Source organism: Bubalus bubalis, chromosome 2 (genome assembly GCF_019923935.1).
Source record: "Bubalus bubalis isolate 160015118507 breed Murrah chromosome 2, NDDB_SH_1, whole genome shotgun sequence".
NCBI classification, from domain to species: Eukaryota; Metazoa; Chordata; class Mammalia; order Artiodactyla; family Bovidae; genus Bubalus; species Bubalus bubalis.
This window is the reverse complement of record NC_059158.1, coordinates 21336044-21359015: the sequence shown is the minus strand read 5'-3', so window position 1 is coordinate 21359015 and position 22972 is coordinate 21336044. Positions and strand designations below refer to the sequence as shown.

At 41.9% G+C, this 22972-nt stretch overlaps 8 non-coding genes across 8 annotated transcripts; 5 read left to right on the top strand and 3 right to left on the bottom strand.

The window, feature by feature from the left end:
* Positions 1-441: 441 nt before the first annotated feature.
* On the bottom strand, positions 442-515 carry TRNAI-AAU. The gene has a single exon. It is a non-coding gene; the product is annotated as a tRNA-Ile (tRNA).
* Positions 516-5382: 4867 nt separating this feature from the next.
* Positions 5383-5456, top strand: TRNAT-AGU. The gene has a single exon. It is a non-coding gene; the product is annotated as a tRNA-Thr (tRNA).
* Positions 5457-9835: 4379 nt separating this feature from the next.
* Positions 9836-9908, top strand: TRNAV-AAC. The gene has a single exon. It is a non-coding gene; the product is annotated as a tRNA-Val (tRNA).
* A 1659-nt stretch (positions 9909-11567) lies between these two features.
* Positions 11568-11649, top strand: TRNAS-CGA. The gene has a single exon. It is a non-coding gene; the product is annotated as a tRNA-Ser (tRNA).
* A 1161-nt stretch (positions 11650-12810) lies between these two features.
* TRNAR-ACG lies at positions 12811-12883 on the top strand. The gene has a single exon. It is a non-coding gene; the product is annotated as a tRNA-Arg (tRNA).
* Positions 12884-13912: 1029 nt separating this feature from the next.
* On the top strand, positions 13913-13985 carry TRNAK-UUU. Its single transcript has one exon. It is a non-coding gene; the product is annotated as a tRNA-Lys (tRNA).
* A 694-nt stretch (positions 13986-14679) lies between these two features.
* Positions 14680-14753, bottom strand: TRNAI-AAU. Its single transcript has one exon. It is a non-coding gene; the product is annotated as a tRNA-Ile (tRNA).
* Positions 14754-16395: 1642 nt separating this feature from the next.
* Positions 16396-16468, bottom strand: TRNAF-GAA. Its single transcript has one exon. It is a non-coding gene; the product is annotated as a tRNA-Phe (tRNA).
* Between the last annotated feature and the right edge of the window lie 6504 nt (positions 16469-22972).

Genomic DNA, 22972 nt, shown 5'->3' with positions numbered 1-22972 from the left:
TTACTGTATTATTATGGCAGGGCAATTCTTTCTAGCAATTTTACTGTATTATGTAGTGATTCACTTCCTTTTCTTGGTTCCCCGATAAGGAAAGGAGATATATTGAGAGCAAACACCCTAGAGACATTGATTTTTTTTTTTCCCCTCTCTCTTTTTCCTCTGATTTATTTTTCTCTCCAAATAACAGTTTCCTTACGGAAAACAAAACAAAATGAAATAAAGAAAGGCCCTCTGTTGTACCTTTTAGCTGCCAGGTCTCTGCTATCGTTCTGCTTTGTTGATTGGAGTGGGATCTGTTCACTCCGCCTAAGCAGGTTCTAGAACCCGCTAGCAAGAAAGTTTGCAGACTCTCCTTCTCTGCAAAGAAGTTCCAATGCCAAATATAGAACTCTTAGGCTAGCACAGGTTTCCATTTTAGATGGCAAAAATCGAAGTCAACCTTGGCCCGTACGGGGATCGAACCCGCGACCTTGGCGTTATTAGCACCACGCTCTAACCAACTGAGCTAACCGGCCGGGACGACATCTGTCCCCTTCAAATTACAAACGACACTTAAACAACATGGTTTTGCAGTTTACTGTGGGAAGCATAAGTTGCTTCCATTCTTTTTCTCGTCTTTCTTCATTGGCCTAGAAAATGGATGAAAAGCTTCTCATTCTGCCTCAAGAAAGTGTCCTTCTTCCGGAAAAACTTAAAGCTCTCTCAAACTTCGGATTCTGACCCGAGAAGATTCAGGCCAACGTCCCCAGGCAGGGCTTCCTGAGACCGCGACGGGTGCATCACGGAACTGACCACGAAGCCTCCAGAGGCCTCGAAGGACTCGGCTCCGGCGCGCAAGACCCAGATTCCTCTCTACTCTTGGAGATCTTTAAGCTTTCCTCGGAAGCCTCGGGTCCCATGAACCTGAACCCTGTCGCCGCCTGGCCTCTGGGTGGTTTTGCCCGCCCCGCCACCCGGAATCCGCAGCTGTGAGCCCCAGGTATCCGGCTCCGAGCGCGGGAATGTATGTGAGTCTTGGTGTTGCAGTGTTGGTCATCAAACACGTGGTGGCGCCCGACGGACCGGCTGCGGTCAGCGGGAGCAAAAGAAACTTGGGGATGGGAGAGGTGGAGACCCGGGTTGGGCAACTCTGTGAAAAGAGGCGGGAAACCCCCTTCGAGCGGCTTAACTGCGAGGTGAACCCTGAGGGCAGGGATCAACCCAGGGAAAGGCCGGCAGAGGAGCTAATTCCCTCTGCTCTTTTCTGGATTCCACTTCTTCCCTCCTTTCCAACACGACTGTTCCTGTTAAGTTAGGGATAGTAGAGTTTTTAGAAGTTAACTGTGTTCATGGGGTTCTCAAGGCAAGAATACTGAAGTGATTTGCCATTTCCTTCTCCAATGGACTGAAATCAGATTGATTAAATTCTTTGCAGCCGAAAATGGAGACCCTCTATGCTGCTGCTAAGTCGCTTCAGTCGTGTCCGACTCTGTGCGACCCCGTAGACGGCAGCCCACCAGGCTCCGCGGTCCCTGGAATTCTCCAGGCAAGAACACTAGAGTGGGTTGCTATTGCCTTTTCCAGGAGAGGCTCTATACAGTCAGCTAAAACAAGACAGGCAGCTGACTGTGGCTCAGATCATGAACTCCTTATTGCAAAATTTAGACTTAAATTGAAGAAAGTAGGGAAAATCACTAGACCATTCAGGTATGACCTAAATCAAATCCCTTACGATTATACAGTGAAAGTGACAAATAGATTCAAGAGATTAGATCTGATAGAGAGCCTGAAGAACTATGGAGGGAGGTTCACTACATTGGATAGGAGGCAGTGATCAAGACCATCCGCAAGAAAAAGAAATGCAAAAAGGCAAAATGGTTGTCTGAGGAGGTCTCACAAATAGCTGAGAACAGGAGAGAAACTAAAGGCAAAGGAGAAAAGGAAAGCTATACCCATTTGAATGCAGAGTTCCAAAAAATAGCAAGGAGAGATAAGAAAGCCTTCCTCAGTGATCAGTGCAAAGAAATAAGGGAAAACAATAGAATGGGAAAGACTAGAGATCTTTTCAAGAAAATTAGAGATACTAAGGGAACATTTCATGCAAAGATAGGCACAATAAAGCACAGAAATTGTATGGACCTAACAGGAGCTGAGGATAGTAAGAAGAGGTGGCAAGAATACACAGAAGAATACAAAAAAGATCTTCAAGACCCAGATGACCTCGATGGTGTGATCACTCACCTAGAGCCAGACATCCTGGAATGCAAGGTCAAATGGCCTTAAGAAGCATCACTATGAACAAAGCTAATGGACGTGATGGAATTCCAGTTGAGCTGTTTCAAATCCTAAAAGATGATGCTGTGAAAGCGCTGCACTCAATATGCCAACAAATTTGGAAAACTCAGCAGTGGTCACAGGACTGGGAAAGGTCAGTTTTCATTCGAATCCCAAAGAAAGGCAATGCCAAAGAATGTTCAAACTATTGCACAATTGCACTCATCTCACATGCTAGCAAAGTAATGCTCAAATTCTCCAAGCCAGGCTTCAAACAATTCTCCAAGCCAGGCTTCAAAATGCTCAAAAGTAATGCTCAAAATTCTCCAAGCCAGGCTTCAAAAAAATTCTCCAAGCCAGGCTTTCAGTACACGAATCCTGAACTTCCCGATATTCCAGCTGGATTTAGAAAAGGCAGAGGAACCAGAGATCAAATTGCCAACATCCTCCAGATCATTGAAAAAGCTAGAGAATTCCAGAAAAACATCTACTTCTGCTTCATTGACTATGCCGAAGCCTTTGACTGTGTGGATCGCAATAAACTGTGGAAAATTCTTCAAGAGGTGTGAATACCAGACCACCTTACCTGCCTCCTGAGAAATCTGTATGCAGGTCAAGAAGCAACAGTTAGAACTGGACATGGAACAACAGACTGGTTCCAAATTAGGAAAGGAGTATGTCAATGATGTATATTGTCACCCTACTTATTTAACTTATATGCAGAGTACATCATGTGAAATGCTGGACTGGATGAGGCACAAGCTGGAATCAAGATTGCAGGGAGAAATATCAATAACCTCATATGTACGGATGACACCACCCTTATGGCAGAAAATGAAGAGAAACTAAAGAGCCTTTTGATGAAAGTAAAAGAGGAGAGTGAAAAGGTTGGCTTAAAACTCAACATTCAAAAAAATAAGATCATGGCATCCTGTCCCATCAGTTCATGGCAAATAGATGAGGAAACAATGGAAACAGTGAGAGACTTTATTTGGGGGGCTCCAAAATCACTGCAGATGGTGACTGCAGCCATGAAATCGAAAGATGCTTGCTCCTTGGAAGAAAAGCAATGACCAACCTAGACAGCATATTAAAAAGCAGAGACATTACTTGGCCCACAAAGGTCTGTCTAGTCAAAGCTATGGTTTTCCAGTAGTCATGTGTGGATATGAGAGTTGGACTATAAAGAATGCTGAGTACTGGAGAACTGATGCTTTTGAAGTGTGGTGTTGGAGAAGACTCTTGAGAGTCCCTTGGACAGCAAGGAGGTCAAACCAGTCAATCCTAAAAGAAATTAGTCCTGAATATTCATTGGAAGGACTGATGCTGAAGTTGAAACTCCAATATTTTGGCCACATGATGCAAAGTACTGACTCACTGGAAAAATCTTTCTCTGATGCTGGGAAAGATTGAAGGCAGGAGGAGAAGGGGACAACAGAGGATGAGATAGTTGGACGCTCCAGGAGTTGGTGATGGACAGGGAAGCCTGGGGTGCTGCACTCCGTGGGGTTGCAGAGAGTCAGACTGGACTGAGGGATTGAACTGAATTGACCTGTTTGCATAGGTATTTATGTAAATTACATAGTTTCTTCTGGATAGGCACTGCTAGTAAATAAAGTTTTAAATATAATACTTGGTATTCACTTTTTTTTTTCCTGGAAATGGGAATCATACTCTTTGGTTGGCTGAATCTGCCATTTTTTTTCTTGCTTTCCATTTCACTAAAATTTTGCTTTTAATATCATACATATAAATGATTCTTCTGGCCCTTCAGCACCTTTCACTAACTTTGTACATCTTTTAATCAACTTGTAGATGTCTTCATTTGTTTTGTTCTTTGGTGAAAATTCTGAAAGTTTGTATAGCAGAATATTATTAGTAGTACCTGACATTCTGGTTCTACTCAGGTACTTGGTATGTTTAAGTGGTTTTTGAGAACCTGGGCCCTATTCAGACTTAGATGGTAGACTGCAGTTGCTTGCTTTGTGTTAAAGGTCAGTTTCCTGGGAAATAAACATTGCGATGGAGATAGAGATGCCAAAGCAGTGACCCAGGGGAGGCTGCGAGGCCGGCTGCAGGGCCAGAGCTTGCCTCCTCCTCCACCCCTAGCCCCCACCCCCGACCCCTACCCCGCCGCCTCTGCTGATTCATAGCAGCTCCAGCTGGCAGCAGCCTTTTCTGGGGATGGCTGCTGCTAAAATTCCTCAGAGATAACCAATTGCTTCTCCTTGAGCCTGGTGTAAGATGGTGTTAGAGTCTTATTGGGACCACTCTTAGAATCGACCGCAATAAGAGGGTGAAGGAAACAGGATTAGGAAGAGGCAAAAGTTGAACTTGATGTTGTAAAAGAAGCCTCAGTTCAGCTTACCAGGATATCTGAACCTGAAATGGCCCTTTAGTAATATTCTGAATTGAGGCTGGATTTGAGCTACACTCAAGGGTTGGTGTACTGTTGAGCAAGGTTTCCCTCTTGTCTGTTGCGGATAGCGCCGAGTAACCCAGCCGTAAGCCATTAGAAGTCAACATTCCTGAAGTGGAGAAATAAGTGCCACCATTCTGGAGGGTGATTTGACAGGTGCATCACACCACTGTTCTTTCAGAAATCTTGTGTCAAATACATACTTTTGACCAGTATCTTTGATCAGTAACCCCTCCTTCAACACACTAATATAGAAGAGAGCAGGTGTGGCTAAAATAATATGATGGCTAATAGAAGATCATTTCATTTTTTTCTTTTAGGCTTCAACAAAGGTCTCTGACACACACTCCCCCACCCCTAACACTTCATACAACCCCCCAGCCCCCACCCCCGACACACACGCCCGTTGCCAGAGTTTATAGTCTAGTTGAATCCAGTGATGTCCACTCTGAAACAATTTCTCATGAGGAGATAGTCATCTTAATCTAGTACCTGTATTTATTCTTCCAAAAGAACATTTTTCTTTGGTTTTGACTGACACAAGTTTGCTTCCCCTCCTCCCCTCCTCCCCACCCCCCCACCCCCAACCTACCCCCCACCCCACCCCCGCCGCTTTTATCACCTGGCAAACCAGTTTCTAAATTCATTATAGCGAAGAGACATATGAAATTAAGTTCAGATAGAGTATAACTAAACGTTTTGCTAAGACGGGCTCCGTGGCTTAGCTGGTTAAAGCGCCTGTCTAGTAAACAGGAGATCCTGGGTTCGAATCCCAGCGGGGCCTCTCAGAGTCTTACTCTGACTCTGGTTTTTGCGAAAACTCAGAAAATACTTTTCTCTAAGTGAGTAGAAACTAACTTGAATTGACACTGGATGAATATCCTAATACTCAGAACTTAAGCTTTGCTTGGGAAAAATGGGGTACTTTGTAGAAGAGGACAGAGGTAAAAGGGTAAAGAATACCCCGAGAAGCATTCCCAAATCATAGATCAGAAGTAATTTAAGGACTCTGATTGTTTGTCTGAATCATGATATTAGCAGTGAATAGGTAATCTAGCCTAGCAGAGGTTTGCCCTTTTGTCTAACTATTGGAATCAAGTGAAGGAGATTCAACAGCTTTAAATACATGCCCTTTCAGATATCCTTTAGATTTGTCTGATTACTGGAGAGCTTTAACTATTTTTTTGCAACCTCAGATACACTTGGAGTAGGGTTGGCACTCAAGTTTTGTGTGTGTTTTTTTTTTTTATAGACTATTAAATAGCTAATGGCTTTTCTAATTTCAAGGTAATATGTAGAAGTATTAGTACCAAGCATCTTTAAGGAACAATGGAGAGGGTAGGAAGACCTATGATCAGAAGTGATTAGTTTAAATTCTCTGTCATTGAACCTTTTCTTGCTACTCACCACTTCTAGGAAGCCTTCAATTTTACTTTGCATTTCTGCTCTTAGCCTCATCCTAAAGAAGGTAAGGGGGAAAAAAGAGAAAGGGCTAAAAAAAAAAAACCAAAAACACCTAATGTAAATGTTGAATTGAGTACTATAATAGCTGTTTCTACTTTTCAAGTGATTCTGGACTCTAGGTCATCACTGAAGTTTTTGAAAAGAGACAAATGGTTCGTGACAAAGAAGAGTGGTTAGTGACAAAGCATATAAAGCATCTAGCATGAGTTTAGAGAAAAATGAAGTCTTACACTTTTTTCTAGACAGATTTTTACATAAAAGTTCTGATAAAGACATTAAATCCTAAAAACAAAGATGTTTCTGCTTATCTGCTGTTTCTTCTGACATTCTAAGATATATCTTAAAATAATTAGGCTCTACAAATGTCCACTTCCCCATACTTAGTAATGTGTACAAAATTCTATAGGCAATGATTGCACCCTAAGTACCTTCTTGCTTCTCATTGTCATGGCCTAACAGATTAATTACTCCTTTGTTGAGCATCTGGGAATGCAAATGTGTCAGAAGACTGACATTTTAAAGAATCTCTTAAAATGGAGTTGAATCTAATCAGTGAAACCCTGTACCTCTAGAAGTGTTCAGTACTTAATAGGTCTAAACGATAAAAGGTTGTTATTCTATAAAACAGTTTTAAACAAGTCATGGACATTCTCAATTGTGTCTTTGTTAAAGGGACTTCTCCTTAGTTGAACTACTCTTTCTTTCTTGACCTACCGTATTCTTCATTCAAACTTCCTTCCCCATTAAATGTTCTCTGTCTTGGGATCCTCAAATGGACAGCTCCTCTTTTGTGCTCTGAGGGTACAACTGACATTGTCTTAAGCCAGCTGTGTGGGTCTTTCTTCTTCATGTCCAGGTATACACTTCCCATCTTGGACACTGGATAAAGTTTGGTGAACAAATTCAAATGGAATGTCCCTTGAAAAGGTGGAAAAGTAAGGCATGGTGATGAGGGAAAATGTTAGGGAAAGAGGAGTCTCTGGAGCTGACCCTTCCTTGGCTGCCTGCCTGGAGCTGATCTTTCAAAATATCTATGTCTGAAAGAGGTCTCTGCCTAATTTCAAACTCACATTTCCATTGCCACCAGGATTTCACATGAGTACCACTGGCACCATACACCATAAACTCAACTGATCATTATTTCCACTGGAAATCTATTATTAAACTTGACTTTTCCTGCTGCCTTACCCCACCAATCAAATTACGACAGTCTTCCTGATTTACATTTAACATATGTGAGATGTTTTTCTCTCTGTTCATCTACTTGGTTCTTACTTGGACCTTCTTCACTTGAATCTCTAACAGCCTCTTCCTGTTCTCCCTGTCTTCAAGACTGGCCATCTGAAGTCATTCTCAACCCACAAGACATATATCTCTGGCTTAAAATACAAAACATCATTTCCTCCCTAAGATGTCCCAGTCTTAAACCTTTCTTCTTTTTCTAATATATGCATTTAATCCTATATATTTTCTTCTAAGCACTACTTTAGTTGCATGTTGTATTTTCATTCTTTCAATTCAAAGTATTTTCTAGTTTCCATTGTACTTATATTTTACTTAGAAGTATACTGCTCTGGAGAAGGCAATGGCACCCCACTCCAGTACTCTTGCCTGGAAAATCCCATGGATGGCGAGCCTGGTAGGCTGCAGTCCAGGGGGTCGCTAAGAGTCGGACACGACTGAGTGACTTCACTTTCACTTTTCCCTTTCACGTATTGGAGAAGGAAATGGCGGCCCACTCCAGTGTTCTTGCCTAGAGAATCCCAGGGACGGGGGAGCCTGGTGGGCTTCCGTCTATGGGATCGCACAGAGTCGAACACGACTGAAGCGACTTAGCAGCAGCAGTAGCAGCATACTGCTCAAGTTTCCCAGTATTAGAATTTTTTTAGTTATCATTTTTTTATTGACCTCAAGTTTAATTCTGTTATTGTCAGAAAAAATTTTTTTTAATTGTTTGAATCCTTTTAAATTTATTAAGACTTGTTTGGGGGCCCTTTTTGTTTTGGTGTAGGTTTAATGTGCACTTGAAAATAATAGGAATTCTGCAGTAGTTGGATGTTCTGTGTTATAAATGTCAACTAGATCAAGTTGAGTAGTTACTAGCTATGGCTCATGTCTTCAATTCCTACCTATTTCCCCTTTTCTGTAAGTTTCTCATCAGCTACTAAAAGTGATCTTTAAAATCACCAACCATAGCTCTGCTTATTGTGGTTCTTGTTTTAGTTTTCTCAGTTTGGCTTCATATAAGAATTGACATGTCTTCTTGCTGAGTTGATCACTTTATCATTATGAAATGTTCTTTATCTTTGGTCTTACTTTTTACTTTGATGTCTCCTCTGTTTGTCAACCAGGTTTCTAATGGTTGATGTTTGCATAGTTCCCCGACACTTTATTTTCAACCTGTTGTCTTATTTTTCAAGTATATTTCTTGTAAGCAGGACACAAAAGGCTCTTGTTTTCTTTATTTTACTATTTAGCCAGCCCATTTATGCCTTTTAATTATTTATTCCATTTACATTAAAAGCAATTATATATATCTGGGTTTAAGTTGACATCATTATTTGTTTTCCATTTATCCTACTTGTTCTCGGTTCCTCCTTTTCTACCTTCTTTTGAATTAATATTTCTTATTCCATTTAATCTTTATTTAACCTAAGATGTAGTATCATTTCCCTCCAGCTGCTTTTAAGATGTTTTTAATCTTTGTTTTACAAGAATTTCAACATAATTTGGCTAGTTATAGTTTTCTTTATGTTTATTCAGATTGTTATTTGCTGAGCTTATTCAATGAATGAGTTGTCACATGTTTTCCCCCACTGAGCTATAAGTACCCTTAAGTTTAGAGCATTTTAATGTATGTAAATCACACTTAAAAAAAAAAAAACCTTAAGTGTAAATATAGATGACATCTACACTCCAAGAATTAAAGATTAGTCTCCACTCCCTCTCTCATCAGATTCAAATTGAAATATACCTTCCCCTGTTTGGGAGGCACATCCATCTTGCCTTTGATCTGGCCCATATATAACCATTTAGTCTTATTTCTTTCCATGTCTTGCTTCAAATGCTTGGATTCCCACCCCCTCCACCCCAAAGATTATTCCTATTTCGTTCAGTTCCCAACAACAAAAAAATTCCCCTACTAACCTCTAACCATCATACTTCTTTTCATCTATTAAGTCTTAGATTTGGTGTCATTTTCTCTTGGAAGCCTTCAAGGGCATTCCAACTTTTTGGCCGTTCAAGCAGGTTTTTCTGAACATTGTGGTAGATGTGTTTGGTAAACGCATTTCTACTTGTATTTATTATTGATTTAAAAAAAAAAAAAAACGAAGACAGAAAAATGGAAACATTTCAAAGACCTAGAACAAGAAAGAATATTTACCTCTACCTATTCGCCCCTCAGGGAGAAGGCAATGGCACCCCACTCCAGTACTGTTGCCCGGATAATCCCATGGATGGAGGAGCCTGGTGGGCTGCAGTCCATGGGGTTGCTAAGAGTCAGACACGACTGAGTGACTTCACTTTCACTTTCCACTTTCATGCATTGGAGAAGGAAATGGCCACCCACTCCAGTGTTCTTGCCTGGAGAATCCCATGGACAGAGAAGCCTGGTAGGCTGCAGTCCATGGGGTCGCACAGAGTCGGACACGACTGAAACGACTTGGCAGCAGCAGCAGCGTTTGCCCGTCATGTCTGGTTTCCGTAGTGTAGTGGTTATCACGTTCGCCTAACACGCGAAAGGTCCCCGGTTCGAAACCGGGCGGAAACAGGCTTCACCTGGGGATCGTTTTCCATTTCCACAGAAGACCTCTGTACGTTGTTTTTGCGGTACCAGACTTCAAAACATATACCACATTTGCCCTTCTCTTGAGGCCCAGGGGTTTAAAACGAAAAGCTGTCCGGACGCCCTCTGCTCTGAAGCCCGGGTTTCCCCTTTCCCACCCGCTCTTTCCCCTCCTGCACTCGGCGTCCTCCTGCTGGAAGGACCGAGGGGCCAGCCTGGGGTCAACCGGAGGAGACCCCTGCTGCACCAGGCCTGCGCCGCGCGTCTCTCTTGGACAAACAGGTTTTCTGCAAAGTGGCTTTCTCCTGACCTTCAGAGAGACAAAAGTGCTTCACTTCGAAACCAGACAGCGATCTCACAACTGTTCAGTTATTATTACTCCTATTAGTACCATCCAGTAGTTCCAAAGCTCATCAGGCGTAGATTGGGAAAGAAGAGTTGTGGGGAGCAGTTGGGGTTGGGGGATGGATAAAAGGAGATTTCTGTCCTCAAAAACTCCCCGGGTATCTGTACTGGAGAAAGAAGGCTCTTACCTGCATTTTGGGGAGGGCCCTTCCCCTCTGTTCCCACCACCCCAGAAAGATCCTCTGGGACTGTTTCTCCGTGGGGCTAGATTTTAGGCTATTCAACCGCAGTGGAACAAGCCAGACCCGCCCCCACCTCCCCCCCCCGCTCACCCCCCACCTCTCACCCCTAGCCCGCCCAGGCCCAGGGCGGTCTCTCGGCTTTGGCTGTTGCGGGGAGCCTCCTCTTTAGCGGAATCAAACTCGACGTTCTCCTAAAACTCAGCATCTGGCATCCAGCTCCGACCTAAGTGGGAGGCCAGCAGGCGGAAACGGTCTCGGATGAAAGGAAGGATCTTGAGCATTCCTGAAATCAGTTACGTGCCAGCAGTTTGGGGATTTCCCAGAAATAAGAAAGGGTTGAAAAGTTTGGCGGCTTGTTTGTGTGTATTTCATGATATATTTTGCTAAAAGTCACTTTAGAGGGATGGTTTTTCTTTTGGAATGGGCCTAACACAAGAAATGGCATGCTTCCACTTGATCCACATTCAGGGAAATGACACTGTCTCCAGGTGTTCAGCTCAGTTAACGACCGCGCCTGCATTCAATGACCACATGGGGGCGACAGAGACTGGGCTCTCCGGATGGGAAGCTAGGGCCCAGAATTTGCCCCCAATAGCCCAACCAGTAGACTAAGAGGATTCTTTCTGATGTGAATTCATTCAGACTTATTGGTGGAATTTAACTGACTTTTCCTTAGAGGTTAAGTCACACCAGATCGCATATTCTGGATATTTTGACTAGATAAAGGTAAAAGGAAACAGAAACGAGATGAAGCTTTCTTGGAGCAGGGCTGTGGCAGTTGGAGGGGTGAAAAGTTTTTCACATCTAAACACATTTTGAAGGTAGAACAAGACAATTTCCTCACATCCACGGAATGAAAGAAAATTTGAAGTAAAGAATATTGCCAAGATTTTTTTTTTTCTGCCTAAATACCTGAAAAGTTGAAATTGTAACTAGGTGAAATATGCAAGCTTGGGGTTGGAGAAGGTCTTCTTGGGGACACTCAGAAACCGGTGGTCCTCTCGTCTTTCAACCTTGCAGGGAAACGATAAATATTGGTTTTTAGTCGAATCGGTGAGCTGTGATGGCCGAGTGGTTAAGGCGTTGGACTCGAAATCCAATGGGGTTTCCCCGCGCAGGTTCAAATCCTGCTCACAGCGTTCTCGTTTTCGGTGTATCCTTGACTCTTGAAACTTCCAAATAATTTACTGCCGTCCCACGCAGCATGCATACAGAAAAATCTCTTGAAAGGCAGTTCTGGTATTTTTAAAGAGAGTGGGCGCCAGCCAGCTTAGAGTTTCAGAGTTCCTTTTCATAGTCGGAGCCTCTGTGAGCATCCAGAGCCCAGCCTACCCACTGTCTACAAGAGGCTTGGATCACGCTCAAACATACTGGCTTCGTTGAGATGGTTTGTTAAGTCTGTAAGAGTGATCACAGTAGCAAAGTGAACAGAGGAGACGTTGGGAAATAGTTTCTCTTTGTGACTTGTGATTATAGAGAGCTGCAGCTACTTTAAATCATTCCCAGGCAACCATCTTCAGTGTTTGTCCTGATACCAGCGGCTGCAGGTGAGAGCCATAAAAATGGAAGATAATACTCCACGGTATTTGCCACGCTCTCTTTAAGAGAAAGCCTTTTATAGAAAGGAGGAAATTGAGGCACGGAGAGAATATATTTTAAATTCTCACTTTGTTTTGAATTTCAAAACCATACAAAGACTTGTCTCCTTCTTAACGTACTAAACCACTCTTTAAAAGCACTGTTGCATTTTCAGCTGTTTTGCCTACTTTGAACAGCTAAGTACATTTTTAAGCCAATTTTATTGTTTTTTGAGTTTGTTAAATGAGATTCTTAAAATGTATACTTCTATTGAATCCTTGTCCCCTTATAGGATTTTGAGGGCAGATGAACATTCTGCAGGAAAAAATGGGGTGTGTGTGTGTTGGGGGGCGGAGGTGGGGAGGGGCGGAATGAAGACCTCAAAACTAGCACTAATAAACGCTGGGTAAGACAAGATTTGAAGTGGAATAAGAAATAGATAACTGAGTCCACAGAGATTTCATACTAAGCAGCAAACAAGTAAACAAGTTTTCAATGCATAGTCAGCAAGTAAGTGAAGACTCCTCACTGATTTCAAAGAAAGCTTTTTCTGTAAATATATGTTATGGAACCAAATCAGAAAAGAAATCATGCTTTCCCGAAGTCAATTTAGTCTCTGGTTTTAACCCCTTACTAGATTTAAAAAATTTTATCATTTCTTTGGTTGGCATGAACTGTGGATAATGATGAAAATATGAACATGAGGAGCGCTTGGCCAGCGAGGGCCAGTGGCGCAATGGATAACGCGTCTGACTACGGATCAGAAGATTCTAGGTTCGACTCCTGGCTGGCTCGTTAGGCTGACCCTTTTTTCCCCCCTTCTAGGTACCCTTTTCTAAAGGATACTGAAACAGGTTTTTAAAGTCCTTCGAATGTATTTTCGTGGAACTGATCCTTCATTTTCCGTCCGTTGAGTCTGAAAGAGACTTCAAGAATCACCAAAGGACCCATCCAGAAAGCTTTTCTTCCTACTTCTCATCGCTTCTTGAACTTGAGATAAGTGACTGACTGAAAAAGACCATTGGAAGGGAGGTTTTTACATCAACGAAACTTTAAAGAAAAACGAAATGAAAAAAAATTTCCCTACCAGTATCTTCTGCATCGGTCTTTTTTTTCCAACTGGAAAGAGTCCTGACTCTGAAGGCCATCCTGCAAAGCTCTTTCCGCGTATGCTGCTGCTTGCTGCTAAGTCGCTTCAGTCGTGTCCGACTCTGTGCGACCCCATAGACGGCAGCCCACCCGTCCCTGGGATTCTCCAGGCAAGAACACTGGAGTGGGTTGCCATTTCCTTCTTCAATGATGAAAGTGAAAAGTGAAAGTGAAGTCGCTCAGTCATGTCTGACTATTAGCGACCCCATGGACTGCAGCCTACCAGACTCCTCCGTCCATGGGATTTTCCAGGCAAGAGTACTGGAGTGGGTTGCCATTGCCATCTCCCTTTCCTCGCATGTTATGTATGTTAAGCTGCTTCAGTTGTGTCCGACTCTGTGCGACCCCATAGACGGCAGCCCACCCGGCTCCCCCGTCCCTGGGATTCTCCAGGCAAGAACACTGGAGTGGGTTGCCATTTCCTTCTCCAATGCATGAAAGTGAAAAGTGAAAGTGAAGTCGCTCAGTCGTGTCCGACCCTCAGCAACCCCATGGACTGCAGCCTACCAGGCTCCTCCGTCCATGGGATTTTCCAGGCAAGAGTACTGGAGTGGAGTGCCATTCCTCGCATAGCTACTGGCAAAAAGAGCCATCTATGGAAATGCTGAGTCAAAAAGTGTGGTAGAGACGCGATGAGGAAGGTTTTTTACCTCGGGATGAGTATACTCGTTGTGAGCCCGGATAGCTCAGTCGGTAGAGCATCAGACTTTTAATCTGAGGGTCCAGGGTTCAAGTCCCTGTTCGGGCGTCTCCGTTTTGCTTCCCAGGTGTCGCTAGTGGTACAGAACCTAACTGCCAACACAGGAGACATCGGAGACGAGGGTTTCGCCCCTGGGTCGGGAAGACTCCCTGGAAGAAGGCCTCCAGTATTCTTGCCTGGACAATCCCAAGGACAGGAGCCGGCGGGCTAGAGTCCATAGGGTAGCAGAGTCTGACACTACTGAAGCGGCTTAGCACACACACCCTTGAGGCCCAGTGGGTTCTTTTCATCCCTGGTATCTACCCCACCAGCCGGAAACGTCAATCTTACGGACATACGCAGGAGCTGGGAAACCGGACCTCAAGTGGACAGAAGAACCAAGAGGAATGCCCTCCCCACTGTTTTTTTAAAAGAAGATGAGTGTTGTAAGGAAGGCGTGGAAAGGTAGCGTTGGAGCTTTCATCTCCAAAGAGAACAGACTTGCCTCTTTCTCTGCGTTGAGGCAGAACAGAGGCTGGGAGAGATCACTGCCAAGTGAGGGGGAATTCCTCAAACTATACCAAAAGAGGATCTTCATAGGTGGCTAGATTTCTGAATGTGTAACTTGTATCCTCGCTCTGCACCGTAGGTAAAGTTCACCGCCACGAGGGAAACGTTTAAGCTTGTGGACCTCAGATTATAATAACCGTGGGTTGTAAAGGTCCACCCAGCGGGTATCATAAGTCCAAAACCAAGCCAGGAATGGCCCGTACGGGGATCGAACCCGCGACCTTGGCGTTATTAGCACCACGCTCTAACCAACTGAGCTAACCGGCCACCACGGGAGTGTCTGTCTTTTATGAAAGTAAATTGGTTTACAGTTTTCTTTTAGTCTAAAAAATTATAAAAAATAATAATTTTTTTATCCCTCTCCCTCAGACCACATTCATAGATTTTAATGAGGAATCGATACTATTTCAATTCTTCGTATTTGGACTAGAAAATCCACGGAGAAATTTTTGTGCAGAAATTGAGCCTAGCTTATTTGTAGAAAAAGCACTGTAATAGGATCTTCAACAGTGGGTGAAGGGAGCCTTCCATTTTTAAAAGCATGTCCCTACTGTATCACAAATTGCAAATAATTTGTAACTTAGAGACCTAATGTTTTCAAGTTGGTATTAAAATTTTCACCCAGTGATACAGTGCATTCTCTGTATCATTCATCTTCCATTTTGCGAATGGAAGGATCCAAGCACGAGGTTGGAGAAGATCGAGTGAGATGAGCTCGTTGGCCCTCGGGGAGGCTATAGTTTTTATCACCTAAAGTTGAAGGAATCTCCTGCAGCCTTGGGAAATGTCCCTTTACATTTCCTGGGGTTGCATTGTTTTTTTTGTTTTATTTTGTTTTGTTTTTTTTTCCTACTTTTTGAACTCTCCTGCTGACCTACCCCTAGTTAAATTTTCACTGAAAATATTCATTTAAAGGCAAATGAATCAACAAGTAATGATTTTTGTTGAATTTTAAGCCGACGCTGGTGCAGGGGGGAAGTGTGAGTTGCTGCTGCTGCTGCTGCTGCTGCTAAGTCGATTCAGTAGTGTCCGACTCTGTGCGACCCCATAGACGGCAGCCCACCCGGCTCCCCCGTCCCTGGGATTCTCCAGGCAAGAACACTGGAGTGGGTTGCCATTTCCTTCTCCAATGCATGAAAGTGAAAAGTGAAAGTGAAGTCGCTCAGTCGTGACCAACTCGTAGCGACCCCATGGACTGCAGCCTATCAGACTCCTTCATCCATGGGATTTTCCGGGCAGGAGTACTGGAGTGGGGTTCCATTGCCTTCTCCATGTGAGTTGCTAGTGGTTGCTTAAGTATTCGATAGTGAAAGCTCAAGTCCCGCCAGTCTTCTAGGTTTTACTTCTCTAGTCTTCAAGAGCTCTTGTCCTGGTAAGGCTTACAGGTGCTCAAAAGTCACAGAAACGAAATCTATTAGCTCTTAGTCCCACGTCCTCTGTACTTTTCCAAATCAACTACCTTCTGGCTTTTGAGGATTCTTCTACATTCCAAAATGTGTGTATAGACCCCTGATGTTCACTCAGAAAGCCATCGCTAAAGAATGAGCGTGTTTTAGCAATTTGAACTCCGAAAGAATTACTGTAAATACGGGACAATTGAAATTGTTCGTGCCCTGCTTCTTATAGATGCCTTTAATAACATCTAAATAAATACATAAATATAAAGCACTAAGTGTTTTGCTTTGGGTTTTTTTCCCCTCTTTACCTTAAGGAATTACTGGTAGTTGTGGAAGAATTACTGTATATAGGCACAGAATTACGTTTTGCAATAGAAATTGAGGGTAAATGTATGCAATTGCTCAGTATATAAAACGAACTATAGACTTATTATATTGTATATTTGAAGGCGATGGACATTTAGTTTGGCGTCCGTATCTCGTAGTTCACATTACAAAAATAAGAAAACAGTTGCCGAAACCCGGGATTGAACCAGGGACCTTTAGATCTTCAGTCTAACGCTCTCCCAACTGAGCTATTTCGGCCACCCACTGGTCACTAACTTGTCAACTACTCTCTTTAAATGGTCTTTTCTTAACTACTTCCTCCATTTCAGAAAAATGTAAGAAAACTTTTTGTCTTGTTTTCTGAAAACATAACACACTTCCCCTTTCAAAAATAATTGTACCAACAACAAAAAAATAAGACAATGGGGAAACATCCCCAAATTTCGTGAGTATGATAGGAGGAGCAAAAGAACAGAGTGGTAAAAGAAAATTTATGTATATTTCTTAAGGATATGAATTGGAGAGCTAAAGGGGCGTGGTGATTTATAGCTTCTTGTTGGAGTGGTAAGCTTCCTAGAACTCAGGACAACACCGTTTGAGATCATTTCTAGCTTGACGCTTAAATATCTTCTATTCTTTCAGTCATTTTTATTCCTTTATTCTATTAAAGTATAAGTTATATACAGTAAAGCACCCAGATTTTAAGTGCACAGCATGATGATCTCTACAAGTTTGCACCCCTTAGTCACCGTGCATGCTCCCTCATGTTCCCTCTCATTTGTTTTTAAACTTTATACATATTGAATCAAGTAGACTCTGCATTCTTATAAGTCTGGCTTCTTTCACTCAGTATTGTCTTTGAGATTCATCTGTTTTTTCTTAAAGCAGTTAAAAGCAGTTTGTTCCTATTTATAAACGTCCATTTTATGGTTGTACCACAATTTACTTATCCACTCTAATGTTGATAGGCATTTGGCTTTCAATTTGTGGTTATTATAAAAAGCACTGAACTTTCTTTTTTTTTTTTAATTGAACAATATTTATTAAAATACAAAAATACACTTTTCTCACATTACAATCAATGTTCTTTTGTTGGCATTTCCCCACCCCCGACCCTACCCCCCTTTCAAATCTGAACCTTTATTTCCTTTTAAAGCTAAAATAATATGTAAAGTTACATCATTAAATGGACCAGCATAACAGAGATCTCTGCCTTCCCCACCCACGCCCACCCTTTCTCTTCCCCTCCTCCTGAGGCAGGCCTGGGAGAGGGAAGCCTTTTGCCCCATTGTGCTACATTCAACAGGACTCCATGGCCAACTCACTGTGCGTGCGTGTACATCACTTGGTTCGAACTCTGGATTTCAGATCTTTTTTTCTGAAGCATCCTTGGTGAGGAAAGGCTTCATCACTTTAAATGAGCCTGTGCCCTCTCTGTCTCCCCCTTTTCTTCTCTCCCCATCTTCTGCCCCTCTACCCATCACCACAACCCACTGACATCAGCCGTAATAATCCCTAATGAATCAGCATTTAGAGTAGTCACCAAATCACAAGCATGAGAAAAGCTTCCACTCCTCCAAGCTTCCCACTCCCGGCCTCTCCTCCCTTTCTCCACCTTAAAACAAACAAACCCTTTTTAAAAGAAAATCATCAAATGCCATCATTGTCGACAATCATTTGTTAGACACTGGGAACAACAGGTGGACATGGCACTATGCTGATGTATGCCCTCCCATGAATACCTTTTCTCTGTTGTTCTCCGCTCCCATCCCCCTCTGGGACCCCCAGGCCCCTTGAACTTTCTTGTGCATAGTTTCAGATGAACATAATCATTGATTTATTAGATAGATACATCATGAGAAACGCTGGACTGGAAAAAACACAAACTGGAATCAAGATTGCCGGGAGAAATATCAATAACCTCAGATATGCAGATGACACCACCCTTATGGCAGAAAGTGAAGAGGAACTCAAAAGCCTCTTGATGAAAGTGAAAGAGGAGAGTGAAAAAGTTGGCTTAAAGCTCAACATTCAGAAAATGAAGATCATGGCATCCGGTCCCATCACTTCACGGGAAATAGATGGGGAAACGGTGGAAACAGTGTCAGGCTTTATTTTTCTGGGCTCCAAAATCACTGCAGATGGTGACTGCAGCCATGAAATTAAAAGACACTTACTCCTTGGAAGGAAAGTTATGACCAACCTAGATAGCATATTCAGAAGCAGAGACATTAATTTGCCAACAAAGGTCCATCTAGTCAAGGTTATGGGTTTTCCTGTGGTCATGTATGGATGTGAGAGTTGGACTGTGAAGAAGGCTGAGCACCGAAGAATTGATGCTTTTGAACTGTGGTGTTGGAGAAGACTCTTGAGAGTCCCTTGGACTGCAAGGAGATCCAACCAGTCCATTCTGAAGGAGATCAGCCCTGGGATTTCTTTGGAAGGAATGATGCTAAAGCTGAAACTCCAGTACTTTGGCCACCTCATGTGAAGAGTTGACTCATTGGAAAAGAGACTGATGCTGGGAGGGATTGGGGGCAAGAAGAGAAGGGGACGACAGAGGATAAGATGGCTGGATGGCATCACTGACTCGATGGATGTGAGTCTGAGTGAACTCCGGGAGTTGGTGATGGACAGGGAGGCCTGGTGTGCTGCGATTCATGGGGTGGCAAAGAGTCGGACACAACTGAGCGACTAAACTGAACTGAACTGAATAGATGTAAAGGTGGAATTGCGGGTCTACAGAATATATGTGTGTTTAACTTTATTACGTGCTGTGAAAATGTTTTCCAAATGTAACAGTTCACACTACTGAAAGCAACCTGTGAGGCTTCCGGTTGCTTCACAGTCTAGCCAATACTGGGTATTATCATTTTAATTTCGGCTACTCAGGCCAGAATGTAGTGATAGTTCATTGTGAGTTTGACTTGTATTTTTGATGATTATGATATTTTACATCTTCCCATATGTTCTTCCCTATTTAAGAAATTGGGTTGATTGCCAGTTTTTTAAAAAATTATTTGTAGTTCATTTCTTGTTCAGTCATTCAGTTGTGTCCAACTCTGCAACCGCATGGAATGCAGCACACCAGGCTTACCTGTCCTTCACCATCTCTCGGAGCTTACTCAAACTCATGTCCATTGAGTTGGTGATGCCATCCAATCATCTTGCCCTCTGTCGTCACCTCCTCCTGCTGCCTTCAATCTTTCCCAGCATCAGGGTCTTTTCCAATGTGTTGGCTTTTATGTATTGTGAATACAAGTCCTTTGTCAGATATGTATTGCAAATATGTTCTCCCAATTTGTGGTACATCTTTAGTTCTCCTAATTTTGTATTTTGAACTTTTTAATTTTAATGAAGTCCAACTTATCAGCCTTTACAGTTAGTGCTATTTTGCATCCTAGTTCAGAAATATTTGCCTACACTAAAGACATGAAGCTGTTCTCCTATGTTTCTGTCTAGAAGTTTAAGTATTTTATTTTTAACATTTAAATTTATATCCCATTTTGAATTTATGTATAGTGAGATAAGTATTAAATTCATTTTTTAATGTATTCTTTCAATTAACCCAGCATTATTTATTGAAAAGTCAATTTTTCCCCTACTGAATTGCACTGTCTCCGTGTCATCAAACAGGGAACTGTATATGTGTCTGTTTTTCCCTAGACTTTCTATTCTGCCCCATAGGCCTACGTTTGTCTTTACACTAAAATAAGACTATCTTAATTTCTTTAACTTAAAATTAAGTAATAATATCTTCCAGCATTATTTACAATAGCCAGGACATGGAAACAACCTAGATAACCATCAACAAATGAACAGATTAAGAAGTAGTGGTACATATATACAATGGAGTATTACTCAGCCATAAAAAGGAATGAATTTGAGCCAGTTCTAGTGAAGTGGATGAACCTAGAGCCTGTTATACAGAGTGAAGGAAGTCAGAAAGAGAAAAACAAATTCATATATTAATGAATATATATGGAATCTAAAAAAATGGTACTGATGAACATATTTTTAGGGCAGCGATAGAGACACAGACATAGAGAACTTGTGGACACAGTGGGGGAAGAAGAGGGTGGGACGAATTGAGAGAGTAGCATTAAAATATGTACATTACCACACGTAAAATAGATAGCCTGTGGGAATTTGCTGTACGATGCAAGGAGCTCAACCTGGTGCTCTGTGATAGCCTAGAGGGGCGGTATGGGGCAGGAGGTGGGAAGGAGATTCAAGATGGAGGGGACATATGTATACCCATGGCTGGTTCATGTTGTTGTATGGCAGAACTGATACAACATTGTAAAACAAATATCCTCTGATTAACTAAATAAATTATTTTAAAAATTAAGTAATATTATCTGATAATACAGGGCCTCAGTTTTGTTTTTCTCACTTTGGATAGCCATAGCTATTCTGGATTTTTTAAATTTTTTAAATTTATTATTTAAAAATCATTATTTCAATGTAAGTGACTGTGGCTCAGATCATGAACTCCTTCATCAAATATGTATTTTGTAAATATTTTCTCCAGTCTGTCATTCTCTTTCCATGGGCTTTCACAGAGAGAAGATTTTAATTTTAATGGACTCCAATTCTTCAATATTTTTTCTTTCACAGATTATATTCTTGGTATAGTATCTAAAAAATCATTTCCAGGGACTTCCCTGGTAGTTCAGTGGCTCAGACTCCCATCTCCCAATGCACAGAGCTGGGGTTCAGTCCCTGGTAGAGGGATTGGATCCCACATGCCACAAATAAGACACTCAAATAAATAATTAAATATTTTTTAAAAAGTCATCACCAGGAGTTCCCTGATGGTTTAGTGATCAGGATTCAGTGCTTTCACTACCCTGGCTCAGGTTCAACCCCTGAGCATTGAATTGAGATCCTGTAAGCTGTGTAGTGTGGTAAATAGTTATCACCAAACCTGAGATCAGCTGGGTTTTCTCCTATGTTATCCAGAAAAGTTTAACATTTTACATTTAGGTCTGGCTTGTCATCTACTTTTGAAATGGCAACCCACTCCAGTTTTCTTGCCTGGAAAATTCCATGAACAGAGGAGTCTGGTGGGCTATAGTCCATGGGTTTGCAAAGAGTTAGACACTAATGAGAGATTAAGTGTGCATGCACATCATCTACTTGAATTAATATTTGTGACATAGGATCTATGTCTAGATTCATTTTTATTTTGCATGTAGTTGTTTCTGAATTGTTTGTTGAAAATACAATTATTTATTAAGTTGTCTTTGCTCCTTAGTCAAAGATCAGTTGACTGGATTGGTTTAGGTCTGTATCTAGGCTCTTTATTCTGTTCCATTGATCTATTTATTTATTCTTTCACTAATACCATACTGTCTTGATCACTGTAGTTTTATAACAAATCTTGAAGCTAAATAATGTCAGACCTCCAACCTTGTTCTTCAGTGGTGGTGGTGGAGGTTTAGCTGCTAAGTCATGCCCAACTCTTGTGACCCCATGGACTGTAACCCACCAGGCTCCTCTGTCCATGGAATTTTCCAGGAAAAAATACTGGAGTAGGTGGCCATTTCCTTCTCCAGATTGTTAACTTCAGTATCCTGTTGGTTATTTTGGATCTTTCAATACACTTTAAAATCAGTTTATCAATATACATAATATAACTTGCTGGGATTTTTACTATATCCTCCAAAGAATGGGCTCATTTAATCTAAGTAATCAAATTTGTGGGCTTACCTGACTATAAAGCCTACAGACCAAAACTACTGAGACAGTGCTGCAACTTATGAAACTCATGTGCCTAGAGCCAGATCAAGAGAAGCAACAAGAGAAGCCACCAAAAAAAGGAAGCCCACACACAGAAATGAAGAGGAACCCCAGATCACCACAAGTAGAGAAGCCTCCAGGTAGGAACAAAGACTGAGGGAAACCAAAAATAAATAAATGAATAAATTGTTTTCTAAAAAAAGTGGAAGAGAGAGACATAAGAAGATGAGAATCAGAGAAGATGTGACAAGGGAAGCAGAGATTAGAGTAATGCAATTGCTGGCTTTGAAGATGAATGGGGTCCAGAGTTAAGGGATGTGGGCCGCCTCTAGAAGCTAGAGAAAGCAAGAAAAAGAATTGTCTAAGAGAATTTCCAGAAGGAACACAGACTTGCCAACAGCTTGGTTTTAGTCCAGTGAGAGCCTTTTTAAGACTTCTGATCTACAAACTGCAAGACAAGAATTTTGTACTAAGCCACTAAGCTTCTGACATGAGGGCAATTGTGTAGTAGTTTGAACATTCTTTGGCATTGCCTTTCTTTGGGATAGCAAGGAAAACTGACCTTTTCCAGTCCTGTGGCCACTGCTGAGTTTTCCAAATTTGTTGACATATTGAGTGCAGCACTTTAACAGCATTATCTCTTAGAATTTTAAATAGCTCAGCTGGAATTCCATCACCTCCATTAGCTTTGTTGTTTGTTTTTTTTGTTTTTTTTTTAAACTTTACATAATTGTATTAGTTTTGCCAAATATCAAAATGAATCCGCCACAGGTATAGCTTTGTTCATAGTAATGCTTCCTAAGGCCCACTTGACTTCACATCCCAGGATGTCTGGCTCTAGGTGAGTGAGTGACCACATCATCCTGGTTTTCAGGGTCATTAAGACCTTTTTTTGTATAGTTCTTGTGTATTCTTGCCACTTCTTCTTAAAATCTTCTGCTTCTGTTAGGTCCTTGCCGTTTCTGTCCTTTATTGTGCCTATCTTTGCATGAAATGATGGTATTTCCAATTTTGTTA